Raw genomic sequence first — 26,723 nt, 5'->3', positions numbered from 1 at the left:
GACACACAGAGAGTCTAGATTTCACTGGGGAAGCAGAACACAATGGAAAAAGCCAGAGAACACATGCAGTTGCATGGAGTGTTGAAGTAAAGGAGTACTACTCCTCTGAATGTAAGCAGAGGAAGGATACAAGTCATTCAATCAAAAGGATGGAATAATGACAAGAAACCCAACCAATGGAAAGCATTGGTCTGAGCCCAAGCCCACTCAAAGTAGCTGTAATGTCCACAATAGGTCTTCGACGACTGATAGCAAAAAGCTGGTAGTGGGTTAGGCCTAAAAAGGACTGAGCCCTGGATTAAGAAATGTAAGAGGGGCGCGGTCAGTAAAGTAACCTCACAGAAAGGAAGGGAGACAGAGAGTGGGTAGAACACTAGGTAGCTGCAGATTCACTGTTGTCTCGTTGAAAAGAAGGCATCCTGGGGTAAAAACGAGAAGCTATCAAAGATTGCCCTGTTAAGAGGTAGAGAAAAGTGCTCTGCTGCCATTGTTGCCACCAGGGCCGGCTTTAGTGCTGGTGGCGCTATGTCCGAAAATCATTTTTGGCGCCCCCATGCCCCATGACCGCCTCCTCGGATTTTCTCACTTCCACCAGGCAAAAGTGGCCCTCATCTCTCCAATTATAAGTTATTGCTAAACACAACGCACCCCCTGAGGTCAGGGCCCCCTCTACAGGTCAGCACCCAGTGCACACGCACTGTGGCACTGACCTAAAGCCAGCCCTGGTTGCCACATTTGGCTTTGCATTGTTCAGCCTCACTTGAAAGCAAGTAAAGTGCAGTAGGGAAAGGGATAACAGGGGGAACCAGAAGTGTGTAGGGAATGCAGCCGCGTTCGGGCTGATGGGGGTAGAAAGGAGAGAGCCAGGGGCGAAGGAGCAGCCTTATGTTAAAAGATTAACACTATGGAGCAAAGAAGAGTGAGGCAGTGAAAAAGAGCCTGTTTTTAAAGGCAGGCATTCAGGCCCATCCTGTCCACTGTGCTTGTTCACTTCACTGCTTCTTTCTTACCTTTGACGTCATCAGCTGAAGCCTCCAGGGCGTTTTAAACTAATTGTTTTGTTTCACACACCTGGCAAGTCAGATTGGTATGACAAACTATGCTAACAATTTGAAGATTTTCAAAGATATAACACTAAGCTGCGGTTTGGAACAGTGAGCAAAGTGTTGAAAATGTGGAAGCAAGAGTGACGCCTCAAGAAAAGAAAATATACTTGGACGATGTACTCAGCAAGGCATTAAATGAATATATGACATTACAACGCATACCATTACAATGCATACCATTACAACGCATAATACTTTTAGGGTAAGAGTGGGGTAAGTGTTAGATAATGTAGGGGTAAAAATTACTATTCCCACTCCAGTGAGTGCAACAGTAGGGAAAGTGTTGGATAGTGTAGGGGTAAAAATTACTATTCCTACTCCAGTGAGTGGAACAGTGGGGAAAGTGTTGGATAGTGTAGGAGTGAAAATTACTATTCCCATGTACCCCAAAAACCATACCCATCCTAAAACAAAAAAATCTCCATTACTTTAATGCGTTGTAATGGCATGCGTTGTAATGGTATGCGGTGTAATGGCATGTGTTGTAGTGACATGCGTTGTAATGACTGCGTTGTAATTGCATGCGATATAAAGGCAGTTGCATTGTAAAGGTAGTGCGTTGTAATGACTGCGTTGTAATGGTTGTTTTCCCATTAGATGGACTGGGTCTTAAATCTGTAGTAATTAATAAACATTTGTTTATCCAAAAAAATCGGTAGTAATTAAAAATAGACATTAAAATGGATCCCTAGTGGGCCCTATATTCATGTTCTTTATTTATAACAATAGTGACCGATTTCGGAACGATGCATGGAAAATACCCAGTAGAGGCCACCACAAACAAAAAGTGGTGACGCGGGTGGAGGAGGAGCGCGGTTTAATAATAATAAAAAAAGGAGACTTACCTTAAGCTGACGGCCGCCTGGTGCCGCGGTCTTCCTGTGCTTCCTGGTCCCAGCTGACACTGGGACAGCATCACAGGCTCCCTGTGCAATTCCCCCGCTGTTCTCATTCTATGAGAGCAGCGCGAGGATTGGCCTGATAAGGCTGGTTTGATGCTCTGCTCAGGCACAGAGAGTCTGTGTTGTTTCTCCAACCTGGCTGTGCAGTACAGCTGGGTTGGGGAACCCAAAGTGCACATGTGTGTTTAGCTAGCCTAAGACGGCCGGCCAAACACACATGAGCACATAGAAGTCCACCAACCAGTCCTGCTCCACCCTCCCGCGTCTCTGGCCCCGCCCCTCTATACACACGCTGCCTGAGCCAGCAACTGAAAAATAAAATGATGATAAAATATTGTTTTATTTTTCAGCTGCTGCCTCTGAGCCTGTGGGGCGACGCTCCTCCGCCATTGCGGAGGAACCGCCCCTGAAAAACCTTTAGGTAATCCATGTTGTTACCCTTTATAATTAACGTGCTTTATTTAATCTTGCATCCCCAAACAGCGTTAGATATTTCCAAGATGTTCTATTCTTTGTAATTCGTGTTGCATATCACGCGTGTATGGTGCATCATTTAACCTGAGGCACTTCAGGTGTTTACAACGGGCGACAATTGAGCGCGCCGAAGCTGAGGCTGACGGCTGTACAAGTTTCTCACTTGGTCCTGTCAGTGAGTCAAAAAGGTCTGCAGAGCGCACAGAATAACTGAGAGCTATTCTAGTTGCAATGGTGATTCTCTGCAAAAATATGTGAATATGATATACAGAGTTGTCACATTATTGACAAGACAAAAGTAAAAGAAAATGCAGTGCTTACAGGTGAGTGGGTGTGTAGTGTGTTTGGAGATGGGTGGTGAAGTGAAGGAGATGTGAAGAAGCGCATTCAGGAAAAAAGTGAAAAGAGGGTGCTGAAGAGGAAAGAGGAGAGGTGTAAGATATGCAGATGGAGGAGATGTGGAAAGAACAATTGCATAGATGTTTTACATAAAGCAAACAAAATGGGAGTGATTGAGACACACTGAAGACCACTACGCCTTCCACAGGTCTTGGTGATATTCGTTCAAGCTCAGGGTTTCAGAATCTTAAACAGCTGACAACCATTGGCAAAGCCAATAGTCCTGGTTGGTTTTAGGTCTGCCAGTTGTTGTGTTATATATCTGGATGCAATAGTAGAAAGCTGGGAAAGGCACCGAAATACTGGTCAGGTGGTCCACTATGGGAATCACAAAATTCAGTTTACGTGTTTAAAAGCCATGTCTTTAATTACATAGGCCACGCCCCTTTTAGAGACCCCCACTTTTTAAAATCTCACAAAAAGCCCTGGTGTATAGTGAGGCTACTAAAAGTGTAACCTCAGGTCAAAGGGGGTAAACTTACTGTGTTGAATTTGAGGCAACGAGGGGTGAAGCTTCAATAAAAAGGGGTAAGCCAGAGATTGTAGATCCTCTGGGCCCGATTCACAGAACTAACTTAAGACAAAATCCTAAACCTACTACCATTTTCGTATTCACAGAAGGCACTTACTCACTTCGGTATTCACAGAAGTTAGTAGTCCTAACTTTAGGACTCCTAAATGCCTTCTGTGAATACCGAAAGTCTTAAAATTAGGATTTATCTCAGTTTAGGAGTCCTAAAGTTAGGACTCCTAACTTTACTACTACTACTAAACTGAGAAAAATCCTAATTTTAAGGCTTTCGGTATTCACAGAAGGCATTTAGGAGTCCTAAAGTTAGGACTACTAACTTCTGTGAATACCGAAGTGAGTAAGTGTCTTCTGTGAATACCGAAGTGAGTAAGTGCCTTCTGTGAATACGAAAATGGTAGTAAGTTTAGGATTTTGTCTTAAGTTAGTTCTGTGAATCGGGCCCTCTCTGTTTCCTTGTGTGGAATGAGGAACGCGAGGTAGGGTGCAGTTTCAAAGGCCACCTTATGCTTTGGGAGTTCGTTTTCTCTGAATCAAAACGTTCGTTGAGTGGGTGCTGTGAACACAGCGCCTGCTCGGGAACCCTGCCGTGCTGTGAAGGGAGCTGTTGTGAAGGTGTCTCCCCTTACAGCACACAGATTCCTGCCATGTGGATGGGATCTCTAAAATATGGGGATGGTCTTTCCCAGGGGTGGTGGGGGTCATGACCCCTGCCCCCTGGTAGAGTAGCGGGTCTAATAGGAATAAGAGCCACCTGGAAGCAAGGATTCGAGATCAGCAATAAACCTGCCAAGCTGTCATGAATTATCACTCAAACATCAGTTTAAAATGTATTTCAGAAATGAAATCATTTGTCCCCAAACATGAATTTTCCAATTTCTGAAAATACTAAAATGTTGATATTAAAAACAACCTAATCCTTTTTGATAGATATATTCAGTTACTCAAATAAAAGGTTATCATATCCATGAAAGAATAAAACACTATTTATGGCCACATATACCAGCTTTTCAATTTTAGTAAACGGATGTTTGGAATTATGTCTGGTCGCCAAACATCAGCTTGGTTTCATTTGAAGTCCTCACATGTACAACTGCTAAACATGGACTGGTTCTGCCTCGCATGCTTGTTTATCATTATATAGGGCGTGGATTTACACAACCATTACACCAGCACTGGCAAGAATTTGTAAACGATGAGCACTATTATGAGAGGGGCACCATTATACCAGGGACAGATATATTTATTTCAGCATTGCCCACACAATGTCATAATGAGCACCTTATGCCAGGGACAATTACATATATGTCAAGGGTGCCCAAAGTATGCCAAGGATTGGCCCCACTAGTCTTCTAGTCATCTAAGGCTACAGGGAGCGAGGCAGAGAGGGAATGTAATTGCTTTTACAAGTAAGTTGGGTGTATAGAGAGGTGTGTAGGTTGGTAGACAGAAAAGGGTGTAGATTCCTTTAAGAGAAAGGATTGTGAAGCAGAGAGTGCCATAGGCCCTTTTAGAAGTAAGTAATCTAAGGATGTAGGGAGTGAGTCAGTGAGGAGTGTAGTCTTGTTTAAAAGGAAGTAGGCTAGAGGTGTAACGGGTCAGGCAGAGAGGGCGCAGACTCTTTAAAAATAATAAAGCTACAGGTGCAGAAAGTGAGACAGCGAGGAGTGTAGTTGTTGGTAAGGCAGCCAGTTGTGTAGGGAGTGGGGCCAGGAGGTGTCTAGTCCCGTTTAGAAATAAATAAGCTGAGTGGTGTAGCCAATGAGGCGGAGTGGAGTGTAGTACTTTTCAGGGGTCTGTAAACTAAGAGTGTATTGAGTGAAGCAGAGAGGGGTGTCGTTCCTTTTGGAAGAAAGCTGAGGTTGTGTAGAGTGATACAGATGGGGCGTAGGCTCTGACAAGTAAGTATGCTAGAGATGAGGCGAGTGAGGAAGAAAGGGTGTAGCCCCTTTCAGAAGTAGGTGATCTACGTGTGTAGGAAATGAGGCAGAGACGATGTAGTACCTTTTAGAAGTAAGTAAGCAGCAGGTGTAGTGAGTGAGGCGGCAAAGAGTGTAGTCTCCTTTACAAGGAAGTAGGGGAGGTGTGTTTATAGAGTGAGGCAGAGAGGACCCAGACTCTTTTAGGCATAACAAAGCTAGGGGAGTAGACAGTATATGTGAAACAGGTATTCTGACTTTTATTTTAGCCTGGAATTGCACTAATCTAGGGGCATATTAACAAGGCGGCAATATGAAATTATCGCCGCTTTTGCGTCCGTTTTCGGGCGAAAAGCAGCAATAATTTCATCGCCTTATCAGCAAAGACACGCTATCGCGTGTCTTGCTGACTTAGCGCCCATTTGCAGCACGCCTCCGATCGCATCGCTAATGAGATGCAAAGGAGGCGTGCCTGACAAGACTCCCTTGGGAAAATATCGCGAAGGCAGCTTCGCGATATTAGCAAGGGAGAGTAGCGATTTTTAAAATCGCGTTAAGTATGCTTTAACGCTGGAATTTAACGTCTGGTAAATTCCTGACTAAGGCATACTTAACATGGGGGGTGGATTTTGTGGCTAAGACCACAAGCCCTATCATCTAGGATATCGCCGTTTTCCACCATGGAAAACGGCGATATCCCAACTATCTGTGCAGACCGGGCGATAAATTCCAGAGATAGCCGGCGATAAATATGCAAGCGCTAAGCGCGCTTTGCGATATTTATCGCCGGCCCTTGTTAATATGCCCCTAGTTTGTGCACAGAGTCCTAGGCCTGTCCCTGGTAATACAAAGTCCAGAACCTGCTCTGTGGTATTGAGAGGCACATATTTCATGCCCTTGTAATGGGTCTAGGACTACTGGCCATGCCCTGGGTGAATCATGAAAAGTAGTGGCAGCAGTGTACATAAATATTGTGAATCAGTAGTATGACTAGATCTCTTTCTCTCTGTCAGAGAGAGGATATTCTACACACCCCTCTCATGAAGCAAGACCTCTGACCTCCTTGTCTGTTGTGCCTTTTCTTTTTTGCCTTTCTATTCTGCCTTTTTTTCTCCTTTGCATTTTTCTCATTTTGCCACTTTTTTTCTGTTGGCTTTTTTGCCGCCACTGCTGCACACATGGCCCCTCCCCCCAACATGTTCCCCCTCCCGCCTCCCAGCTGCTCACCCTCCCTTTGACCCAGTAGCGGTCTGTGGAGGGAGTTCGGTGGGGCAGTGAGGCGGGGCGGGGAAATGTAAAAACCGGAATATGGATGAACGGAGGTAAGTACACATTTAAATAAATTAAACAAATTCCTTTGCGTGCACTGCATCCCAAAATGCGATGCAGCGCGCGCAACGAAATTCGTTTTATTTATTTAAATGTGTACTTACCTCCATTCTTCCATATTCCGGTGATTACATTTCCCCACCCTGCCCCTCCCCCGCCCCGCCTCACTGCACCACCGAACTCCCTCCACGAGCCTCTACTGCTTTGACCCCTTTTTAAAGGCGGCCGCTGCGTGCCAAAGAGAGCAAGACCTCTGACCTCTTGGTCAGAGTAACTGCTTTCCCCTCGTGCAGCTCCACCATTAAAGCACTGCCCTTAGTGCCTTCTTGTGACCCAGGTCGGTGTTCGAGGCCCTCCTCTACCCACAGGCTCCTTCCTGTGCCTCATCCCTGGTGGTCTAGTGGAAGAGCCTACTCTTCTGCTAGACGGCTCTGTAAGTGTCATCCTTTTCTGTTTTGCCTTTTCATTTTTGCCTTTATATTCTGCCTTTTTCTCTTTTGCCTTTTTTTCTCCTTTGCCTTTTTCTCTTTTTGCCTCTTTTTTCTGTTGCCTTTTTTCCTGCTGCTTCTGCCCCTGCGGCTCCTCCCCCACAGTGTTTTCCTGCTCCCGCCTCCCAGCTGCTCACCCTCCCCCGACCCCTACTTAATGGCGGCCGCTGTGCGACCATGCTGCTGGCGTGCCGCGGGCACGCCAAGGCAAGCCCGTCTGCGCCTGTCCAGGTCCCGACCACAACCAGTGCCAGGGACCCTGGGCCCCCAAACCCTCTGCCACTACGACACTAGCACTCTCCACGCACTCAACCCTGGACGCAACAACAACGGCCAGCTCTTGACGCCGAGCTGCACCCATGGCCCGATCTCCTGCAGACACTGCTGCCGCACCTTCACCCATCTCCGGACCCAGGCATCCACCCCCAACTCACCAGACGCCACCACACACAAGCCTCTGAGCTGCATCCTCCTCAATGTATGCTCCATGTACAGACACATAGAAATTTGGGACTTCCTCAACACTCACTCGCCTGACTTCACCTTCCTCACAGAGACCTGGACCAATTCCAGCTCAGCTACAGACATCGCAACCAGCATCCCAGACGGATACAAAATCCTGAGGAAAGACCGCCTTAACCACCAACTCGGGTGACGCCTCGCCCCTCATGGAGCACATGCATTCCCAGATCCAGCCCAACCCTAGAATGACGCTCCGTGGAACACTCGCCTCAAACCTCAAACCTCCCGGATCCCGCTCTTCTTTCACCAACATCGCAAACTACATCACTCCCCACGCCCTCGCCTCCACGGAATACATACTGCTCAGAGACCTGAACTTCCACCTAGACAACCTCAGCGATCCCAACACCACCGCTCTCCTGTAGAACCTCACCAACATAGGGCTGAAGCAACTTGTCTCCACCCCCACACACACAGCAGGAAACACACTCAACCCCATCATTCGCTACAGCCACACCACGGAACTGCTCTGGACAAACCACCACTACATCCATTTCTCCTTCTCTAAACCTGCCTCCCAAGCAGAAACTGGAACAAAGTCTCTGAAGAATACCTTACCTCCGCCCTCAGCTGCACTTCTCCCCCTACTATAACAGACGCCAACACAGTAGCAAGCAACCTCCACCATTGGATCGCCAACTGCACCAACACTCTCGTCAAACTCCAGAACACCACCAGATGACACAACACAAAAGCCAGCTGGTTCACCATGGACCTCAGAGAATCCAGGTGCCCTTGACGATGACTGGAGAAAACGTGGAGAAACAGCAAAACCCCGGAAGCACGCTCCGCCTTCAAGGCCGCCTCCAGGGCACACCACAAACTCATCAAATCAACAAAGAGAAACTTCATCCAAGACAGAATCCTCTCCAACTCCCACAACTCTAAGGAACTCTTCGCCATCAGACAAGAATTCACCAGACCCAACAGAAAAACAACCGACGTCCCTCCCTCCCAAGACCTCTGCAACAAACTCAGCTCCTTCTTCCACCGCAGGCTCAATACGCTCTACAACATATTCAACGACCAAGCACACAGCACCGCCCCAACACCCCCCCCAGTGACCCCACTCAACAGCCCCTCCTCACCTGGACCCCTCTCAACACAGAAGACACCGCAAAGACTATGAAAATCATCCACTCCGGAGCACCTACTGACCCCTGCCCGCTGCACATCTTCCACAGGGCCACACCACCATTGCACTCGAACTATGCCAAACTCTCAACTGCTCCCTCAAGACCATCATTCCCCGACGACTGGAAACGCACTGAAGTCAAACCCCTCCTCAAGACCCGATGGATCTCAGGAACTTAAGGCCCATCTCACTACTCCCTTTCACTGCCAAAGTCATTGAGAAAGTCGCCATCACCTAGCTGACACACGTCACAGAAACCAACAACATCCTAGACACCTCCCACCGAGGACCGCCACGGACGACATCAGAACCCTCCTCAACCAAGGCCACACAGCAGCCCTCATACTCCTGGACCTTTCAGCAGCCTTCAACAACATCTCCCACCGCACACTAGCCAACAGACTCCACAACGCCAGAGAACAGCATTAGACTGGATTCGATCTTTCCTCTCAGTCAGAACACAAAGAATAAGACGCCCGCCCTTCATCTCCGAACCAACAGAGATCAGATGCGGAGTACCTCAAGGATCCTCCCTCAGCCCCACACTCTTCAACGTCTACAAGGCCCCCCACGAAACCATTCCCAGGAAACACGGACTCAACATAGTCTCATACGCCGACGACACCCAGATCATCCTCTCCCTCACCAAGGAACCTGACATCACCAGGTGCAGTTTCCAAGAAGGAATGAAAGACATCGCAACCTGGATGAGCAGCAGCTACCTGAAGCTCCACTCAAAGAAATCAGAAGACCTCATCCTCGGTTACACCCCCTCTGCATGGGACAACACCTGGTGGCCCCCTGCCCTCGGAAACCCACACACCCTAACGGACCACGCTCGCAGCCTCTGCGTCATACGTGACTCTTCACTCACCATGAACCGCAGGATTGACGCCATGTCCTCCACTTGCTTCAACACCCTCCGCATACTTCGCAAGACCTTCAAATGTATCCCCCCACGACACCAGGAAGACCATCACCCACGCACTCATCACCAGCAGTCTGGACTACAGAAACGTCCTCTATGCTGGAATAAACAAAAAACACATCTGCAAACTCCAGACTTTCCAGGACGCCGCAGCCAGACTTATCCTCAATATCCCAAGACATGACCACATCACCCAGCACCTCCGGGACATCCACTGGCTCCCGGTTGAAAGAAGAATAACCTTCAAATTGCTCACACATGCCTACAAAGCCCTCCATAACACCGGACCCCAATACCTCAACAAACTAATGGCCTTCCACGCCCCCAAGAGAAACCTCTACTCTGCTGACCTCGCCCTAGCCACGGTCCCCTCCAGAGGTCCAGAGCGGGTGGCAGATCCTTCTCCTACCTCGCGACCAAGACTTGGAACGAACTCCCTCTACTCATCCGCCGAAGCCCGACACTGCATCAATTCAGAAAGGACCTCAAGACCTGGCTCTTCGAATGACCTACGGAGCTGCTCGCAACCCCACCCCCAAAACCTTGTGACCCTCACGGGTGAGTAGCACAATTCAAAACCTCTGATTGATTAATGTAAAGTTCCACTGTGGACCCCAGAACTTTATGCTGACATTCCCTGTGTATGTGCTATGTGTACCACATGTATGGTACTAGAACTCTGTTTGTGATATGCATCTGGAACCAGTGGGATCCATTTCAGATAGCCCATGGTTTACCATGGCACAAGATGGAGGGCATTACATCTTTCACAGACAGTGGAAGTGTAATGACTGCATTCCTGTGCCTGGAGGGAGAAGATCCAGACACTGAAGTGAGTGAGAATAGAGACAGCGCTGCCATAATGTGGATATTGCTATCAAAAGGCTATTGATTCGTTTTTCCTGATCATTGCCATTTGGTGATTGCTAGCGGCAAGGTGTGGGACTGCAGTTTCTATTGTTCAAGGTGAGGACGGTTTTAGGCACGATCAGCCCTTTTTTCTATCACTGATGATAGTCAAGTGCAGAGATCTAACACTTCATTGTGCTCTTGTTCTGGATACTCCTGCTGGGAGCCAGCCACATTGCTATTTGCTGTGAGAACCATCACTTTGCACAATGAATGTGCCCGTGGAGAATGTTGCAAAAAGAAAACTACCCCAAACCAGTTGTTAACGTGTCTGGAAAATGTGCATAATAGTGATATCCAAACCTCTCCACTTTGTTCCAGTTCCATGCTCCTCTCCACAGAGTACTCAAAGAGCTGATGTGTGACCAGGACAATTAGCTGCATGACAGGGAGCTTCCCAGAGATGAAGGGATATCACCTGAAATCTACGCAGCTTGCTGGAGAAGCCGAAGGTCTGCCTAGCACCTTGAAGCCTACTTAACAGTGAGGAGCAGAGAGTGCCTGGCTTGTAGAGGACAGATGGTTTAGGAGGAGAAAACAGCTGTATTCCCAGTAAGCAGAACACCTAGAAGGTTCTGACTGCCCTTGAAAGTGAAGCCAGAACCAACCTGTGCCATAGGGGCCACATACAAAGATCAAGCCAGAGACTTGATCACATGCTTTCCGGCCTAAAGGCTGCTGCTGCTTTACCCCAAGACAATCTAGTGGAGCACGACTATCGCCCGCAAAGCCAAAAACAGATCTCGGAGGCAGCAACTGCCAGAGGAGCACCCCATGTGACCCCAGACCAGAGGCCACAACTGGTCACCACGGCACCCATCGGATCTGGGCCCCACAACTGCCAGGACTGGCACTCAGGGCTTCCATGGTGTTCACCCACCATGGCCTGAGTACCAAATGAAGCCATTACCACCTTCCTGTGTCAGTGCAATCGCTGCAATAGAATCGCTCCTACAAGCGCTGGCCTGGAAACTGCTTGCCAGTGTAGCAGGGCCACAGCATATGAGCGAGTAACAGGGCCACACAGGCAAACACCTGAGATAGAAGCACAGGCGGAGTTCTGCTGCATGAACATGTACTGAGATATATGCAATCTCATACTGGGACAAACTGTTGAACTGAGGTATGAAATACTCTGAAGGAGCAGAGACCCAGCGACCAGCACCTGTGGTTCATCTATGCCTATGCCTACACTTAGTTGGAATAGAACAATCTATACGGAACCCCCAACCTCCCTTTCCCCCCCCCCACCCCAACCGCCATGAATAACAAGCATTTGCATAGCCAATAGGTCTCGCCTTTGGAACCTTATAAGTATTTAGTTATGCAGTACAATATCCTTGGTGCAACAACATCAACTGTTGCATATCTAAACACATATAAGGTCCCAAAGGTGAGACCGATTGGCTATGCCAATGCTTGTGCTTGCTTATTTTGCAAACCTGCAATGTGGAAAAAGAGTGGGAAAATATACAAAATAAAGGAGCAGGCCAGAGCTCCAACATGCCAGCACATGCACTGAAGTGTACTCCTTCTCATGAACCTGTGCACATATGATCAAACAAAATGCTCTCACTCATAGTGCGGACAGCCAGTGAATAAAGTGGGTTGACCAACTACAGTGTAACCTGAAGTCACGAGGCAGTAGATGAGCTGTACAACGGATGGGTGATCTGCAACTCTACTTAGCAGAACCCTTGCTAAATCAGGAAATGACAAAAATCAAGGAGCAGCACCAAAGGAATTGCTAATGGTACATAAAGCAAGTAGGGCAAAAATGAGCAGCTTTTCCTTCCATGTGAAAAGTTATGCACGCATAGAACGAAGTGAGCATCTCCCGCTTTGCACACTGAAAGTGTTCAGACCTTAATCGGACTGCAATTTCTGTCTCTAAAGGTGGGGAGGGCGGGCAGAATGAGGTTTTGCGAGCTGCGAGGATGCCACAATTCCTAATCAACAAAATAAATTTTTAAAGGCACATAAGCTGGCACTGGAGATTAGAGAATGGTGAATGGTCACGTCGGTGAAGCGCGGGATGGAGTGGTGGGGAAGGGAGCGCATTTAAATCTGATAGCGCGACACTCTGGAAAAAAAAAAACCAAGTGCGACCCGGCCTGGGAGTTGTGTGGCACGCAATTAAATAAACAAGTGAGACAGATGTGAGCGAGTTACACCAGAGACTTCACGAGACAGACCTCGAAGAGAAGAGTCTGATCTGAGGCAGAACAAGATAGCGTGAGAGAATGGAACTGACCAGAGCAGCATTACATCGTGGCGCTTGATCTGCGCGGCTGCCGTTATTAACTATATGAGACTGGATTCCTTCAATTAAGACAGCGCCCGCCTCACGTCGGTGAAGCGCGGGATGGAGTGGTGGGGAAGGGAGCACATTTAAAACTGATAGCGCGACACTCTGGATAAAAAAAAAAACAAGCGTGTCCCGGCCGGGAGTTGTGTGGCGCGCAATTAAATAAACAAGTGAGACAGATGTGAGCGAGTTACACCAGAAACTTCACGAGACAGACCTCGAAGAGAAGAGTCTGATCTGAGGCAGAACGAGATAGCGTGAGAGAATGAGACAGACCAGAGCAGCATTACATCGCGGCGCCGCGAAAGTGAAAGTAATTGGCAGAGAATGAAAGCGGTTTAAGATTAGAAATACAACCGATCTTTCGTGCAGTAGGGGAGGGGGAGGAGCGGGTGAGAGAGGGGGAGGAAAGCCGGCCATGCGAGGAAAGGAATGCTAGAAACCAGGATAGCAGCTGTGCGCGTGCACGGCATCGCGAACGCAAGCTGGAGGCCTGAAAAAAGCCACTAGGTTAGCATTTCCAAAACCCGCTTACTAAAACTCTTGCCAGTGCAGCGCTATAAGCGCTGTCTCAGTCGAGACCTAAAAAGCATTGCTGCTGAAATGGTGATAATGCTTATGGCGAAATGCAAAACAAAATGGATATTTGGACACAATCTCTTTACACACTATATAATCACTTGGAAACGATTTATTGACGATATTTATTTGGTTTGGAAAGGAACTGAGCCAGGTCTCCGTGAATTCTTTATAGATTAGACCTGTCGACATCACATTACAATGAACTATAGTAAAGATACGATTCATTTTGTGGACCTTACCATCAAACACAACGGTGGAAGTGTAATCACAACCTTAGACACGAAAGAAACTGACAGGAATTCCTTCCTTTATTATTCGAGCAGCCAGCAAAGGAACCTAACAGATAACCTTCCCTACAGTAAATTTTTACGTATTCGTCACAATTGCACTAAGAAAAATTATTACTTCTATAACTCAGGCCTACTGTTATCCAAACTTAGAGAGCGGCAATCTCCACAGAAACTTCTAAAACGAATCATGAAAAGGGCGTGGTATGTAAGCAGCACAAGAGTGTCTTAAAAAAGATGGCTAGGAAGCCCTGGAACTTGGTCCAGAGGCAGCTGCTAATGAATAGTACAGGGGTGCGGGCCGGGGCTGGCTCTTCTCCGTTCGTCTTCTGTTTACGAAGCAGGAAGCACACCAGCTCACAGACTCCCCTAGCCAATCACGATACTGCTGTTCCCAGCATGACAGCAGTGCCGTGATTGGTCTAAGCTCCCTGGTTCTGTGCTCAGACAAGGAGTGGGAGCCTGTGCATGTTCCCCACCCAGGCTGTATAATGCAGCCAGGTGGAGAAATGTTAACTGTGCATGACTGTTTGGCTGGCCCAAGACGACCGGCCAAACCACCATGCACACTTAGAAAGTGCCCACCTTTCCTCCCCCTGCTGGCTGTGATGACAGCCCAGCCGTGCCCTGCACCTAAAATGCAACCAAACTGAGCTAGTGAAGAAAAATAAAATGATAATAACATCGTGTTATTATCATTTTATTTTTCGTTTTTGCACTCTTCAGAGAGCACTGGGGCGACGCTCCTCCACCTTAGCAGAGGAGCTGCTGCTGACTTGGTCTCTACTTTGGAACACTTTAAAAAGAAAGCATTATTCACTTTAAAAATAAATCAAAATCTTATGACTTTTTTGGTCCATTTGACTACTGAGAGACTGAGACCAACACAAACCCTAACAGGAATGATGTGGCTCCCTCCCATAGAGGGCCACCGAAAATGTAGAAGGTGAACTCTGGGGCAGGTTTACAAGAATGTGACGCATCTGTACAGGTGCGTCACTTTTCCCTGCGCCACCCTTAGAAACCCTTGCGCCACCATAGATGCACCATATTTACAATACAGTGCACTATGGCGCTAGGATTGAAAGATGCGTCAGGAATTCTGACGCATCTGTTGGCGGAAAAGTCAAGCATTACTGGAGTCGTGTCGCACGCACGACGCAACTCCAGTAATGCGTTTTGAGGCCTATTTCCACTACACTGCGTCACTACTTACGTTTGACGCAGTGGCGTCCTAAAAGTGGTGCAGTGAAATCTTGTAGATTTCACAGAGCCACTTTTACGAGGCCTTTCTGCATGAGAACGCCCACCCTGCATACATTATACCTGACGCAGGTATAATGTGATGTAGGGCTTTACAACGTGACGCATCTCCCTAGATGCGTCACGTTGTAAATAGGCCGCATTGTTTGCGCCGCTGTTGCGTCAAAAATGTGAAGCAACTGCAGCGCAAAAGTCACGCAAGGGGCTTGTAAATCTGCCCCAATGTATTTACAGCAAGGTCACTATCAAGCACGTTGAGTTTACTAATTGCAAGACTAAAAATGTGGTATATTGCACCCTATACCCTTGCCAAAAGGCTTACATAGGAAAGACACAACAAGAAGTAAAACAGCGTATTAGCCAACATAAATCCAGGATTAGGCGCACAGGATCACACTGTCAGCCCCTTTGGTGGATAATTTTCTGAAAAACAGCATTCCATTTCTGACCTGAAGTGGACCATACTATGGCTGGTGAAAAGGTAAAACTGATGTGGAAAGTCTCCTTCTACGGCATGAAGCCCGTGTCATATTTTGTTTTCTTTAGCTGTCTTTGCCTGTGGTAGTGACAGTGTAAAATTGTAGTTTTAACCTGCCCGTGATTGCATACTTTATCACCTGTTTTGTGTTTAAACTTGTGGTTCTCCCTTGCCTGTGACTGTCTCCATTTAACCTGTTGAATTGTGGGATTTGCAGTCTTAACTCTGTAGTTTTTTCACTCTCATTCCCCGTGATTATCAGTTTTTGTGTTAGCAAGTGAATGAAACTAGCACCCCGTTCCCCCCCTCCTAGCAACAGGGATATTTCTACATCAGAGAGAGAGAACAGAGGGTGCTCTTAGGCAGTAGTAATCTGCTGTTTAAGCTGTGTTTAATAGGGACGGTGCACTTCTTTTTTTAGCCAGGAGAGGGAGTAGTTTTATACAAACAGTATTGGTAGAGGACAAGTTTGTTAGGACCTGACCTGCAGAAGTCCAAAGTGTGGATTAAGCTTGTCTGTCTCCAAGGAGGTTTCTGAATAGAGGACCAGCTTCCAACTCCCTGGCCAGCAAACCTTATCTGAGGTTCCTGGGACCTTATATAGTCTGCTATTGGTTGGTACATGTGTGCACTGATTGGTGGTTGTATCTGGTGTTTCTGGGTTAGTGTCCTCATTGGTTGGGTATTTGAGGGTTCTGATTGGTTTCTGGGTCTGTGTCTCAATCAATGTAGGGTTGGGACTAGGGCTAGGGTTAGGATTTATATTGGAAGTAGGGCCTAGGGCTTCCTGTGTGATTGGTTGTTGGGACTATGGTTGGGACTAGAGCTAGGGTTAGGCCTTTAATTGGAAGTAGCGATTAGGGCTTCTGGTGTGATTGGTTGCTGGACTAGGTGTTGGACTAAGAGTAGGGTTAGGCTTTCTATTGGAAGTAGGAACTAGGGCTTCATTTGTCATTGGATGCTTGGACTTAGGTTGGGACTACTGGTAGGGCTATGGCCTCTATTGGACATAGAGCTCAGGGTTTTTTTAACTGATTGGGTACTTGGGCTAGGGCTAGGATTGTCTGTAAGGTCCTGGTCTCCTATTGGTTCTAGATTTTAGGGCTAGTGTTGTGATTGGATAGTGTTAGGGTTAGGGTTCCCATTGGCTGAAAGGGTCACCTGATTAATAGGGCTATAAAAGGCCAAGGCTTATGTCGTCTCAGCCCGGGCGTCAAGGCTAAGGGCAGAGAGGACAAGGTCAGTTGCCTGTTTGAGCCTGTTAAGGGCGGAGAGGACAAAGGTAGGTGCCTGTTTGAGCCTGTTCGAGACTGGTCGGCACTAGGGCCAGAAATGCTCCCCATTTTCCCATTTAGTAATACACAGCCCACACCATCCACATCCACAAACAGAGCAACACACTCACCACACCAAATGTACACTACACACTTACTACCAACCAACACTATGCACAAATCCATGTCACCGAACCCACTACAAAACAACACAAACCACACCTATACACCCTTCTATCTCAGCTACCACACATTTCTGCCATCACCTACAAACAATACACAACTCTATCCTATACCACAAACCAACCCACTCATCACTAACACAACCCCATTCCACACCATACTTAACTACATCCCATCCAGGCACACACTCCCTGCTCTAATTACTCCTAACAGACCACTTTTTATCACTAACAAACATATAATCAGCCATTCATCAATTGTCCAACAACACCCTCCTCTTCCTTCTACCATAATAACACAAACGCACAACACATATACTGCACGGCACCATACTTTTTAACTCTTGCACCAAACCAATCTAAGACAAACCATCTTACCTCTACTTCATTCCCTCCTACACAAAACATACACTCTACTCATAAAGACATCACCACCCCCTCTACCTGACAACCTCCTCTCGCAAACAATACTATACAAACAAATCCATCGCAGGAAACAAATACATCAGCACCTCTTTTCACTAATCCTCAAAAACAAAACATACCACGCACACCAATACAACAAGATCCTCCAAGCGCAACACCTCATAATACTTACCATCACAAAATACAAACATACACCCACCTTTCAAGCCACACAAAGGAACAAACACCAATGCCAAGCTTTCTCTCTTCCACCACACCTAACACAGATACATCAACACAGCAGCTCTCTTCCAAACACCTCTCATCAATTGTACAATTCAGAACCTTACTACATGACCCACATGCTGCACCACCACACTTGACTCATACCCCCACCGCCCTAAACACACGCAAACAATATAGACGACATGCCACACCTCACGTCGCTTCCCCATGTCTACTGCACAACAATGTTACACCACGAAAACAACACGGCACACCAACTCACTCTCAAACACCATCTCCACCACCTACACACAGCTACACGATTGCTATCCTAACACAACTAATACAAACCCTAAAAACACACCTGTACAAACCCACACACTACTAATCACTCTTCTACAAAACAAAGTCTTACTATCACCAAAGCCCATTCTCTAAACTCTCTACTAGTAAATGCTCGATCCCTCTCTAAAAACAAACATCACATCTACGACCTTCTCACCGATGCAAAACCAGACATACTATTCGTAACTAAATCACGGTTGGGTGATGATGTGGCTCTAGTCCTGCATGAAGCCGTTCCTCTAGGCTATCAAACGATCACCCAATCATATAGGCAAAAGAAGAGGTGGTCTAGCTGTTGTTTTCAGGCAAACATTACATATCACTAAAGTTGACGACATCACCATAAAGAATTGTGAGGCTCTTCTCACCAGATGCAATCCTACACCGTCTTCCTCCTGTAACTTCCTGCTCCTTTACAGACCTCCACCTAGCAAGGCGACATTCCCAGATGCACTTCTAGACACAGTTTCAAACCTGGTAACAGTACACTCCAATCTATGCGTTCTGGGTGACCACAACATTTGGTTTGACAATCCCAATATGACCCATCCAAAAACAATAATCACTGGCCTAGATGCACTAAACCTGCATCAGATTGTCCACAAACCCACACACATCGCTGGACACATTCTAGATGTCAGTTTTGCTAATACCGAACTAGTTATCTTTCAAACTATAACTCCAGTCACATGGTCAGACCACCACTTGCTTGCTTTCCAACATAAAACAACACTAAGCGACTCACCTAAAACTACCTTACATCCATCCACCTATCGACCGTGGAACAAGCTCAATTTGGAACACTTAGAAACACAACTAACATCCAGTACAAATCTGGAAACAATAAATTCTGTTCAAAAACTATATTAGTGGCTCCAGGAAGCTTTGACATCCTGATATCACTCAAAGCCACACAGCAGAACAAAAGAAAAAAGCGTATTGGAGAAACATAGAGATAAAAGACATAAAAAAACAAATTAGAAAGCTGCAACGTACCTGGCTGAAAACAAACACCAAACAAGACAAACTTAACCTACAGAAAATTAACATGTTATACAAGTCCGCTATCAAGAAAACTAAGAAAAGGTACTATTCAGACAGAATTCAAAATGCTAAATGTGCAAATAAATAGTTCTATAAAATACTCAATGAATTTTCGCAAACCAAATTGCCTAGAAGGAACTCATCCTGTTACTCAAGATTTCACAGACAAACTGGCAAATCATTACACTGACAAAGCAAACACGTTGGACTCATACTTAAAATGGAGACAAAGCACCAGCACTAACTCTTTGACAAAATAACAATCCAAGAATACTCTAACCCAGCCTCTCCGTTCCTTCCAACACATCTCACACGATGAATTTATGGACCTGGTCAAAGCAAGCAGGCCTGCCGGCAAACCTTCTGACCCGTGTCCACCACAAAATTTCAAGACAATTCTTTTAACAACCTCTGCTGGCACTCCAGTAAGAAGAATCATCAACGATTCCTTAACTACCGGAATATTTCCAGAAGAACTCACAAAGTCATACATATGCCCTTTACTGAAGAGAACCAACTTGAACCCGCTGAACCCTGACAACTACAGACTCATTACAAATGGATCTTTCATGGGCAAACTGATAGAAAGTGCAGCTATCGCCCAGCTGTCACAATTCATTGAAGAGAATGACATACTTTCAGACTTCCATACAGGTTTCCGTCCGGGAAGAGGCACAGAATCTGCCCTCCTTGCCGTCTGGGATGACCTGAAGAACACAGTAGACCGCAACAGGGTTGCTGTGCTTCTCCTCTTGGACCTCTCAGCTGCCTTTGACACGGTTGACCATGACACTCTGAAACAAAGACTCTTTGAAGCCGGCATAGAGGGGACTGCTATAGACTGGATCGCGTCCCACCTTCGAAACAGAACTAATGTATTCCATACCTCACCTTTCTCATCCAAACCATACTCCACAAAAGCAGGGGTCCCTCAAGGCTCTATCATTACACCCATGCTTTTCAACATCTACATGAAGTCATTACCGGTACTGATCAATCAATTTCACCTCACGTGCTACAAATATGCAGATGATACACAAATACTCCTTCAACTGGAATGTCCCAAATACATCGGAAACTCCCCAATTTCCAGTTGTCTCAGAGCCGTGGATCAGTGGATGACTTGGAGCCACCTCAAATTGAATGCTTCCAAAACAGAAATACTCACGTGTGGCGATTGGAAACATTATGACCCGCTTGCTGCCTGGCCTGATGAACTAGGATCACCACCTAAAGTATCGAAGGAACTAAGAATCCGCGGAATGACCACGGACTCCGAGCTATCGATGAATGCCCAAGTGGACAAACTAGCAAGATCAAGCTTTGTCACTATAAAAACTCTGCGCCGAATTTCCCTTCATTTGTGATTTCCACACAAGGTCCAAGCTACCATCTCCCTTGTTCTGTCCAAACTCGATTACGCCAATCGCCTCTACCACGGATCACCTTTAACAGCCATGAAAAGACTACAACGGATTCAGAACTCGGCTGCCAGACTACTCTTGCATATCAAACCGCGAGACCACATCTCACCTGCCTTGAAAGCCCTGCATTGGTTACCGGTTGCCAGAAGATCCACGTTCAAGCTGCTTTGTATCACCCACAAAGCAATACATGGAATGGGACCGCTCTTCATCAGGAATAAAATGACCAAACACATTCAACAAAGGAACCTCCGCTGTAAAATGGCACCTCGCCTCAAAATCCCAAGATACAAGATAAAAAAACATGGGTGGCACATCCTTCTCTGTTCAAGCAGCCAAACTATGGAACTCTTTACCCACCAACATAAGATCCGTGGACAGCCACCTTATCTTCAGAAAACTACTCAAGAATTGGCTCTTCCCCACATAAGCACCATACGCAAACAGAAATTTACATCATATCCCTCTGTATATAATCATTTATTTTTACTATAGATATGTACCTATCTTTGTGTATTGCTTTGCATAATCATGTAGAATAATTATGTACTTCTTCCATTGTGCATCTATGTACCTTTCATATACTTGGATCTGTGTGTTCATTACTTTCCTCCTGAAAAGCATATCCAATGCACAAGCCTATTTCTCATCCTGTACCTCTATCAATATCTTTAATCTACATATACCTACCTCCTTTATGCATCTATATACTTTCAATGTACTTATTGACCTATATAATTATCACTTTCTTCTATTTCAGCATATCCAATGCACTACCCTAATTCTTACCCTATACTTCTCTCAATATATCTTCTAACCCAACTTTCTGACTCATCTCAAACTTCTTTCTACTCTTTCCAATGTACTACCCAATTTATCACCCTATACATCTATCAATACATCCTCTACACCCACTCTCTCATTTATCCCAAACCCCATGCCACTACGATGAGCCCCAAAATAACCCTTTCTAGACTCTCCCTTACTCTACCCCTCCTACTATCATCTGGCACCTCTTTTACTATACTGATCCCCAAAACAAACCTTTCTAAACTCTTCCCCCTGACTCTTCCCCTCCACAACCTCTCCTACTGCTATGACCTCCAAAAAAAAAAAGAAATCCTTCACTCTCCTATCTCTCCACTATCCTATTCTATCAAAATAACAGACTAACTTGTTCACTTCTCAAATTTTATATTCCACTAAACTAATTCACCACTAATCCTTTATGGGTCCCAGAGTAGCGTGCTACTCGCCAAAAAAGCGCTTCAACACCTCATCAGAGGTGAGCAAGCATTATATAAATGCAAACCTTTTTTCCTCTTCTATTCCTTCGCTACCTTTCTCTATCCAACTGAATAACACATCCACCACTCAAACTACTTTCATATTTCACTATACTAATTTTCAACACAAATCCTTTATGGGTTCCGGAGTAGCGTGCTATTGGCCAATAAAGCGCTTTAACACCCCGTCAGGGTTACAAGTGCTATATAAATGCAAACCTTTTCCCTTTTCTACCCCTCCCCAACCCTTCTCAATCCAAATAACTGACTAACATATCCACCACTCAAATTACTTTCACATTTCACTATACAAATTCAACACTAATCCTTGTGGGTTCCAGAGCAGCGTGCTACTCACCAAAAAAACGCTTCAAACCCTATCAGGGGTAGCAAGTGTTAAATAAATACAAACCTCTTTCCCTCTTCCATCCTGCCGCGACCCTTCTCTATCCAAATAACTGAATAATATATCCACCACTCAAATTACTTCATATTTCACTATACTAATTTTCAACACTAATCTTTTATGGGTTCCGGAGTAGCGTGCTACTCGCCAGAAAAGCGCTTCAACACCCCTTCAGGGGTAACAAGCGCTATATTAATGCAATTAGAATACAATACAATACAATAATGAGACTGCACACACTGAAAAGAGGCTTAAAAATATCTTTCAGAGATCAGTAATATCTTTTGAAAAACTATAGCTCTTATGATGCACCTTAATTTTCTCTATTGTATCCGACCTTTTGTCTTATCCTTTATTTTCTTTCAATTTTTTATAGATTAGTGTGGGTCTTACTGAAGTCAAGGAACGCTAACATGGACAAAGCTTCTTCAAGGAAAAAAGCTGATATGATGATATCCCACACAAGGCGATTGGGCTCCGTTTTCAACTCAATGGAAACAAAACTTACTCTTTAATAAACAAGCATTGGCATAGCCAATAGGTCTCGCTTTTGGGACCTTATAAGCATTTAGTTATGCAGCACAATATCCTTACATCAACTGCTGCATGGCTAAACACTAAGCACGGGGATTGGATGGGTGTCTATCCCAGAGGCTGAAGATGAAGGAAGAAGAGGAGAGGCGGAGCGACACTGAAGGGGGCTGTCGGCTGAAGGTATGTTTTTATTTTTAAAATAATATATTATTTCTAAAACCCCCAAGCGACCTCCCGGGCGACCCCTACTGCGCTCCCCCTCCCGCCCAACCACCTTTTATTTATGGCGGCCGCCATTGGGCAAAAGCCACAGGAGTAAAAGAGAGGGGGAAGGAGAGCAAAGGCACACAGATGGAGGGTGAGAGAGGGTGGGTAAAGGTAACACAAACGAAAGGAGGGAGAGGAAAATATGAAGGAATATGTCTGTAATACAACTAAAACAAAAAAGTCAGAAAATATAAGTGAGTGTGCACTCTGAAAAAAACCTTTCTTAACTACTGTGTAGCGTGTTAGTGGAGGGTCTAAAGTCACAGGGACGGAGGCTGGGGGTGCAAAGGCAACACAGTGGGAGAGAGGGCAACATGAAGAAATATCATTTCTGCAATACAATTAAAACAACAAAAGTCAGAACAATATAAGTGACATACACACTCCAAACATAAACTTTCTTAAGTATGGTGTAGTGTGTTTGAAGTAGTAACAAAGATAGAAATACTGAAGAAGGTGTCAAAATCCACAGAGAAGGAGGGTGGGAGGGAGGTGGGCAAAGGCAACACGGACCAAGGGAATGAGGGTGGGATGGAGAGTAACTAAAGGCATACCGATGGAGGGTAGGAGGAAGCGGGTAAAGGCAGCACGGTCTGATGGAGGGAAAGGAATATCATGTCTGCAATACAACTAAAGCAATAACAATCAGAAAATGTAAGCAACATGCGCACTCCGTTTGGTATGGCCACTCACTGTAAATAAATACCTCAGTGAGACGACACTTCTGTTGAACGAATCAGTGCGTGAACTCCAGGTGGCGGCTTTAACCCTGCTGTCTGACTAAAACCTTTCCCAGTCCGAGATGGATAAAAGGAGTACCACTGGGAGCTAATTCTAAATGGGCCTATAATAAGGAACAGATTGCACAGGGATCCTAAATTTAACAGTACACTCAAAATCTGTCCCTGTGAGTACTGGGTGAGAACACGCAGATTTTGGGTTGAGGTCGAAGGCTGCCCCAGCGCCCTGGGTTGAAACCCAAGCACTAAGGTATCTCACACCAAACAACGCAATTAGACCTTGGGAACTTCAGACAATTGCACCAAGTAAACGGCATCAGATAACAGAGGCCATGTCATTAGGGCTGTTTTGATATGTATGAACATTACAAGCTTCCAGCTTCTCTCACGCCGCACTAAGGCTTCAGCTCAGCTCCCTGCTGAGAATGTGCATCCTTAAACTGTGCCCTTTCAGTGGAATCACACATTACATCTGTGTATGAGTTTACTAATCCTCATTTCACTCTTGTAAATAAAATATAGGGAAAATCACATTCAATGCCATGGTGTATGCATTCCATAAATACGCGAAACTGCCAAAAACATACTCGCTGCCAAACTACATGTATCCTACATATAGAAAGGATAGGTTTGTTTACTCACCGCACTTTCAGCGTCACTCCCTGTCCTCACCCGTGTGGAGCCCATATCTACGAGATGCAGTTTTATATGTACGATGACATGCAGAAACACCTAGCGCCAAGCTGACAAGTCTAGCGTCAGTTTTATTTCTTAATGACACACTTTCATAGGGTTCGTTCATGCCTCACCAAAGAGAGGCGGAATGGACACAGTTAAGCTAGACTGCGACAGCACACTTGAAGCTCAACTCGCTGTGGCAACAACGCAACAGGCTGCCATTACTACGCACCTCTCTAGGAACAAGCCTCGAGTTGTGTGCGCGCGCGCGCTAAAAAAAAGAACAAGCAAGCACAGTAACCTGCATGTGCGTTTGTAAGATCTGTTCAAGAGCTAAATGTATAGCAGGCAATTACAGCATCAATGATCTCCAGTTACAATTTTAAGATGTATTTAAAACAGCATGGACCCAACTCTAATCAGCATCTAATCAGTTTACAAAGAAATGTTTTGCAAATGGAGCATCTTGGCTAAGAACAGTGTACACATGAGTAGAAAGGGGTACGGCAGAGGGCGGGTTACAAAAACCGAGATGTGATGGATAATGAATCAAATAATATTTTTTGGGGTGTAAATATCTTAATAGCGCATGTCTGGTGTATATAATAGATATCACCATTACCCAAATTAATGGTACGCTATTTCCCAAACACTGGAAGGCCGAATGGCGTTGCCAGAATTCAAACTTGCGACCTTCACGTGAAACTAGATGTCACCAGTGTGCATTTAGCTCACTAAGCAACACGACTGGCAAACATTATTATGGGGAGTTGGAATATGTTACTTAGACAATTTCAGAACACAAACCCAATTAGTTCTTTTTTTTTTACACTTTTGCATAACGCATATTAACTTTACATTAAACAATTCCACTCTAGCCCTTTGGCTAACATCACACTAACAACTTCTATAAATGGACAGACATATATACTTCGACAATGGGGGACAATGACTCGCTTAGAATTATAAATTGTGTTGGACCAAGCTAGCAATGCGACGTACAACACTACAGACATGTGAATGCAGACCTACCACAGTAAAAGGTGTTCACAATGCGTAAGTCACTTGAAACAAGAGTTCAGTCACCTCCACACCAACAACACCCATGTGCCCTCAAATCATTCATTGTCATCAATTGTTCTTCTTGAATCTGCCTCGGTCACAGAAGCAGAGGGGCATATTATCAAGTCAGGCGACAAAATTATCGCCGCTTTAGCGGCAGAAAACTGCAGCTAAAACGGCGACAATGGGCTTGATAATATGCTCTATGGAATTCCAATTGAAGCTCAGGTTAGATGTCCTTCACATCTAACATGGGCTTCAATTGGAATTCCATAGAGCATATTATCAAGCCCATTATGGCCGTTTTAGTGGCAGTTTTCTGCCGCTAAAGCAGCGATAATTTGATCACCTGTCTTGATAATATGCCCCCCAGTGAGGATGACTCAGGCAGCTCGTGAATATATATTTAAGGGCTAGCACGAGCAGCACTAGGTTTGCTTAGTTGCATGTAGGGAGAGTCTGTTTTGCTCACTTTATCGCAATAGACGTATTTCCAATAATACTATTTTGCAATGGCCGAGAGAGGAAACGAGCTCAGCAAAAACACTGCCAAATGTATGACTTTGTTGTTGATTGTTAGACCTGGCACCTTGGCGTGAGTCTCCCTTCCACTTTTTGTCGCTGTGCCTCATGTGTTTTACTGGTGTTAGCTGCTCAGAGCACTGTGCCACTGCCAACCAGTGCCACAGTGCAAGTGCTCCCTATTTAAAATGTATATGTTGGTTGGATCCCATGATTGGCTTATTTGGTTTACTGTCAGACCCCAGTAAAGTGCACCAGGAGTGCCCAGGGCTTGTAAATACAAATGCTGCTGGTGGGCTAGCAGCACTGGTTGTGCCACCCACAGAAGCGGCCTAGTAAAATGTGTCTAAGGTCTGCCATTGCAGAACCTGCGTGCAGTCTGGTACTGTCATGCTGACTGGGCAAGTGCACCCACTTCCCAGTCCCTAAATCTTCCCTTAACTTCATATTAGTCACCCCTATGGTAGGCCCAAGGGCAGGGTGCATTGTAAGCATAAGGTAGGACAAGCCCTGATGTGTGTGGCATGTTCTAATAGTGAATTACAGCCATTTTCGTTTTTCACTTTTGTAAGGCTACCTGTTCTCCATAGGCCAGAATGGGCTGTTAGAATTGTTACATCCTATGATCCTAACAGACCCAGGGAACATGGTAGAAATTCGAGTTTAGTATGCCTGAACTCAGAATAATAAAATACATCTTTTAGTAAAGTTTATTTTAATATTCTGTGTTTGCAAATACCACTTTTAGAAAGTTGGTATTTGCTTGCCTAA

The sequence above is a fragment of the Triturus cristatus genome, chromosome 3_2 (assembly GCF_964204655.1).
Source record: "Triturus cristatus chromosome 3_2, aTriCri1.1, whole genome shotgun sequence".
Classification (NCBI taxonomy): domain Eukaryota; kingdom Metazoa; phylum Chordata; class Amphibia; order Caudata; family Salamandridae; genus Triturus; species Triturus cristatus.
This window is presented reverse-complemented; position numbering follows the sequence as displayed.